Source organism: Rhineura floridana, chromosome 2 (genome assembly GCF_030035675.1).
Source record: "Rhineura floridana isolate rRhiFlo1 chromosome 2, rRhiFlo1.hap2, whole genome shotgun sequence".
Taxonomy (NCBI): domain Eukaryota; kingdom Metazoa; phylum Chordata; class Lepidosauria; order Squamata; family Rhineuridae; genus Rhineura; species Rhineura floridana.
Genome location: NC_084481.1, coordinates 98,063,088 through 98,069,087, shown reverse-complemented (window position 1 = coordinate 98,069,087; position 6,000 = coordinate 98,063,088). Strand labels below are relative to the sequence as shown.

Genomic DNA, 6,000 nt, shown 5'->3' with positions numbered 1-6,000 from the left:
AGTGAGAGGGGGTAGTACATGGGCTAGAATGCTGGAGAATGCTGTATTGTGATTGGCTGAGCGTTTGAGTGGCTGAAGGTATAAATGAGAGGACGACAGTTGAGAAAGAGTTCTGTTGGTTGAGTTGGTTGGGTTGGTTGTTGTGGGTTGGAGTTGGTTCTGGGTTGGATTGTATTAGGCTGGTATTGAGGCAGATTATATATGACTAGAAACATAAAGAGTAACACAATATATGAAACCATATGCTTGTTAAATATACTTTAAGTAATCTTGTTATTTCCTGGTGTTTATAAATAAATATTTTATTGGTTTACCAAAGACCTGATCCTTTGCTGGGGCTTTCACAGACCAGAGGGGTAGGCAGGGTATTTACCAAGGTGGAGAAACAGTATCAAATGGTGGCAGCGGTGAAGAGATAGTGTATCATTAAGTATCCAGGGCAACCCAGGGCTGTATGCTTTATAGACAAAGATACAGGGGGGTTGTGGCCTGCAAGTGCACCCAGTACTCATCCAGACGACTGCAAAATGTGTGACATGCCCGCTATGTGTGTTCTATTTTTCGGTCGTCCAAATGACGTCTCGCGCTGTTACACATTTTCACGGGTTAAATCTGCTCCTTGCAATACCGGCAAAAATGCGATTTGCTGTTTAAAATCGGGAATCATCCGCTGTGCCTTCAGGAGTTGGGATGCAATTCCGCAGACTTTACAGCTGATGGGCGGTTCTTGGGCATTTCCCCTTGCCCCTTCTCCTCATTCCAGCCAATCACGTATCTGCACTTGTGCGCATGTGCGAGAATAAGCCCAGGAAAATTGAACCAATCATCGCAATGGTGGGGTGTTGGGGGGGGTCTGCAACTACTGTGCAGATGCGTTTTATTTTTTGCCAGCCTGCAAACTGGGCAGCCACTCTGGGTGAGATCTGCAATGCACAGCAAGCGAGAAAGGGGGTGGTGGTCGGTTTCAGCGTGCCTCAAGAAAGCTTTGTCAATTTCATTCTACTTGCTGGGGTTTTTGCATCAAATCAGAAAAACATACATTTGTCTAAGTGTAATATCGCAAATACAAACAAGAAAAGGGCTGATGGTCGGTTTCACGCCTGCTCCGGAAAGCTTTGTCAATTTCATTCTCCATGCGAAGGAAGGGGAGAGGGGGGAGGGCGACACGTTTCTTGCTTTTTTGGAGAAATAAGTGCAATTGCCAGCGTGTGTATCTCCTTAAATATCAATAAAGGCAGAAAAGCATACATTCATTTATCGCAAATACAAACAAGGCAGGCGTGAAACCAACCAGCAGCCTTTCCTTCTGAGGTGAGAACTCCTTTACAGCCATATTGTGCTTCGTTGAAAAGGGGGAGAGGAGCATACGTAATTTTTTTGCAAACCAATTGGTTGATAGGGGGAGGTTTCAGAGGCAGAGCTTGGAAAAAGCAAAAAGAATGTAGGGGTCTTACCGCTGCGTGTGCGGGTGCAAAAAAGATTTTTTTTTAATTGGGAAAGAGCAAACTAAAAGGCAAAGTGAGGACTATCAGATGACAAACCGAATATGGAAACCGTGGATTATCCCGCTCCGTTTGGATAAGCCCCCATACACAATGTAACAATAAGCCAGAAGGAGACTAAGGCAAAGTCTCAAAGCAATATTGTGAAATAGGGAGTGGCTGGTGATGCTGCCTAGCAGTGGGATCTTGCGAGATCTGTGCTAGAGCCAGTGAGAGAACAAATAAAAAACAAGATCCTGACTGGAAGGACCTGACAGGAGGTGGGAGCAGGTGGGATCCTGACAAAAAGTTCCAGAGAATTGATGGTCAACAAATCCAGATGACAGTTTCAGTGACTGACAGCGCTATCCTAACCATGTCTAATCAGAAGTAAATCCTATAGAATTCAGTGGGGCTCACTCCCAGATAAGTGAGATTAGAACTGCACTCTGCAGCCTGAAAACCAATGTTGAAAAATAGAAAAATCTGAGAGGCAGAATACCAAATGCAGGTGAATGGTCTACCAAGATTATAATTACCATTTGTTTCTTATACTTCCTAATTATATTCCTCGGGGAATTTTAAAACAAATGTCTGAGCTAAATAATATAAAACAGTATATTATTATGCATATCTTCTAGCATGGATTAAAATCCCTTTTCAGCTTTTAGCTGTAGATAAATAAGAATGATTAGCTGTAAAAAAGGAGACTCTTACAAACAGTTCACTATTTATGACTTGGAAGATATAGCAGTGTGAGCTGAATGCAGAAAGTTTTGTCTTAAGTTTCAATTTTCATTTTAGTAGATTTAATTGGAGAAGTTATTTGGAGACTACTCCTTATAGAAGAGATATGGCTTTATCCGAATATTGAGCTTTCTTAGTAAAGGTGAAAGTGACATCAGAATAAGATGGAAACTCTACAAAAATTCAACAAAGCAGACCACTCAATTTTCTTTTAAAAATTTATCATGGTCTCTTGGTACACATTAGAAAGTTTTATACTGAGAAAATTGACTAAATTTGAAAGGAACAAAGAATTGCTCTCAGTACTATGTCATTAGGAAAAGTTGGTTTGTTTTAGTACAAATGGGAAATTGATATCAATGTAAACTTTTTAGGAAAAAAACTGGGAATATATCTTTATAAATTGAAGATACTCAGTATCAACATACATGAAAGATAACCATTCTAGGATTCTTTATAGGTAATCGTTGAAACCACTCCCTAGGGCAGCCTTTGCCAGCCTGGTGCCCTCCAGATGTTCTGCATTACAATTCCCATCAGACCCAGCCAGCACTGTTGAGAGTTGTAGTCCATAATATCTGGTGGGCACTAGGTTGGCAAAGGCTGGCCAATGGGTAAAATAAATATAGCAAAAATAAATAAGTGTTGGAAATATCTGTTTGACATCCCTCTGCCTAGAACAGGTGATCAGCACATATGGTGGATGTTCCAAACTAATGGAATGTTGACACATTACAGTCAGTATGAAAAATGAAATTACAGGCTGCTTAACGACTTTGACTTTTAGCCTGTAGAAAACCATATAAAGAGAATGGAGCAAGGATGGGAGAATCTAGGAAGTGACATACAGCTTATTAATTAGTAGAGGAGAAAGAACAAAGACGCATATTGCTAACTGAGCTCGTTGGCTAAGGAGGGATTAATGTGCAATACGTCTTCAGATCTGCCTAGCTACAACAGCCAAATAAATTAAATTCAAACATAGGGATCAAGTCAGACCTTTGGAATCCTAAACACACTTTCCTGGGAGTAAGCCAAATGAACACACCAGGACTTACTTCTGAGTAGGGATGGGTAAATCTGCCAATTTCAGTTTCTCATTTTTCCAGTCCTCAGTTTTCCACATTTCCACATTTCCACATCAGTTTACGATTTAAAAAAAGTCCTCATGAATATTCATCAGTATTTTAGTGCAAATTTCTCCAAATATAGACATTTGTGTATGCAATTTTGCCTTACGCATTTTTGCAAAACAATGTTTCCTAATATACTGTATTTTTGGGTGCCATTTCCATAAATATATTCATTTTATGCATTATTTACCCTAGTATATGCATTTTTGGATAAATTATTTGGCTAGAGAACTGCACTGCAAAATTCAGAGAAGTGCAAATTTCAAAGGATGGTTATGTTTCAGTGCTTCTATTGTTTCAGAAAGTGCACATCAGGTAGGTTCACCTTTAAATGAGAACTGAATTGAACTTCTCCCCCATTCCTACTTCTGCGTAAATGTTAACAGGATTGCACTGTAGGCTGTAATACTGTGGAGGCTTACCTGGAAGTAATTCCCACTGTGTTCAGTGGGGCTTAGCCTTAGTGTCATTCCCAGGACCAACTTGATCTTCATATTTGAAACTTCATATCTGAAACTTCTACTGGAAAGTAAAATTGTTCATTCATGACATTCTAAGATTTGTTAACACTGTGTTTTCTTTAATGAAAAGGGAAATAATAAGATGATTCCAGGAAACCACAGTGCAGAGACCGAATTTGTGTTCTTAGCTTTTCCCAACAACAGACAGCTGTAAATCCTAGTCTTCATAGCCATGTTTTTGGTCTACATAGCCAGCATTTTAGGGAATCTGCTCATCATGATGGCTATATGGGAAGACCCCCACTTGCATACTCCCATGAACTTCTTTCTTAGGTCTCTTTTAGTCACTGAACTCTGCTATACAACATCTGTGGTACCCCAGATGCTCGTGAATATTTTACAAGAAGAGAAAAGCATCCACATTGGAGGATGTGGTACCCAGATGTTTTTCTTCATAGCCCTGGGCAGCACTGACAGCTTTCTTCTGGTGGCAATGGCTTATGATCGCTATGTTGCCATCTGCCACCCTCTGCATTATGCTCATATGATGACTTGGAAGCAATGCGTATGGCTGGTGGCAATATCACTGGTTCTTGGTGGGCTCTTGTCCATGGAAACTGCAGTCCTGATCTTCCACCTTCCTTTTAATGGTTCCAACCAGGTTGAACATTTCTTCTGTGAAACTGGCTAGTGCTAACACCAATTTTGAGGAGGTTGCCCAGTTCATCAGCAGTGTTCTCATACTATTGGTTCCCTTCCTGCTAATTGCCATTTCATACATTTGTATCATCACAATCCTGCAGATCCCCTCAAAAAAGGGAGGCTCCAGACCTTCAACACTTGCTCCTCCCACCTCTTGGTTGTATTGTTACAGTATGGTTGTGGTTCTTTGGTGTACCTGCACCCCAAATCCAGACAGTTTGATAAGATGGGTCGCTTGTTTTCACTGGTGTATACCTTTGGCACCCCTATTCTGAACGCTGTTATGTACAGCCTGAGAAACAAATAGTTCAAAGATGCCACAAGACAACTGAGGGCCAGACTAGAACTTAGAGACACAGAGCTGCCAACTATACATGTCCCTTTGTTTTCTGTTCCATGTAATGTCTAACACAAACAATCACAGTGTACAGCTCTTTGCCCCCACCCAACACCATTGGCTGATGGATGTGGGGAAATACAAGGTGTGATGATATCATGTATGCCAGCATTCCCCAATGTGGTGCCCCCCAGATGTTTTGAACAAGCACTCTTGATCATTGGCCAGGCATGTTAGGGCTGATGGGAGTTATAGCCCATAGGCTGATGGGCACCAGGTTGGAGAAGGTTGATATATGCATTGTATTAAATGTCACAAGGAAACAAAAGTAAAGAGGTATGAAGTGTATGTCAATTTTAATGTCTGGTTTAGCCCAAGGGAGGTGACTTCACCATATCGCAACATAAACTCCCTCATAGGGTTGTTATGAGCTTAAAACAATGGTTTGTATCCAACCAGACCTATTGAAATCATTGGACTTGTTAATCGTGTCCATTAATTTCAATGGGTTTATTATGAGTAGGACAATTGGTTACCAACCAGCATCATTTACTCAGAGTGTATGGTATCGGGTACAAAAAGAAAAGAAAATAATTTTAAATTGCTCAAGATCAACATTGACTGCAGATTGCCAAAAGGCCTCTCCTAAACTGTCAAAGCAAGCCTTATGTGCCAAATTAGAATTGACTTTAAATGCATCTTTGCATTCAACATGCAGGCTTTTAAGATATGCAAACTGCAGTATCTTGGCAGGGGCTGATAATTATTGGGATTACAGCAGGTGCAGAAAGAGATTACAGACCTCTCCTGTTGTGGTCCTGAGGAAAATTCTTCCTCTGAAACTACTATTTGAATTATGAGGAAATCCCCCATTAGCACAAATGCAAAGAACACTGAGCATCATGTCTTGGTTGGCCTTCATGAAAATAACTTTAAAAACTTAAGAGAACCTAAGATCTAAAAGGCAAACAGGTCAGCAGTCTGCTGTGCAGGGGTGGTCTAAAGTCACCGGTGAAAGAAATGCGCATATACAGAATACCAGCAGCACATTTCAACCACATTTATCCCTAAGCCAGGTGAACTGACAAATCAAAGTGGGAGTTCTGGCAAAACATGTGATCCACTTTCATCACTATCAA

General features: G+C 40.8%; 1 pseudogene; it reads left to right on the top strand.

Moving 5' to 3' along the window:
- The first annotated feature begins 4,102 nt into the window (after positions 1-4,102).
- Positions 4,103-4,831, top strand: LOC133377954 (olfactory receptor 10V1-like; annotated as a pseudogene).
- The last annotated feature ends 1,169 nt before the right edge of the window (positions 4,832-6,000 follow it).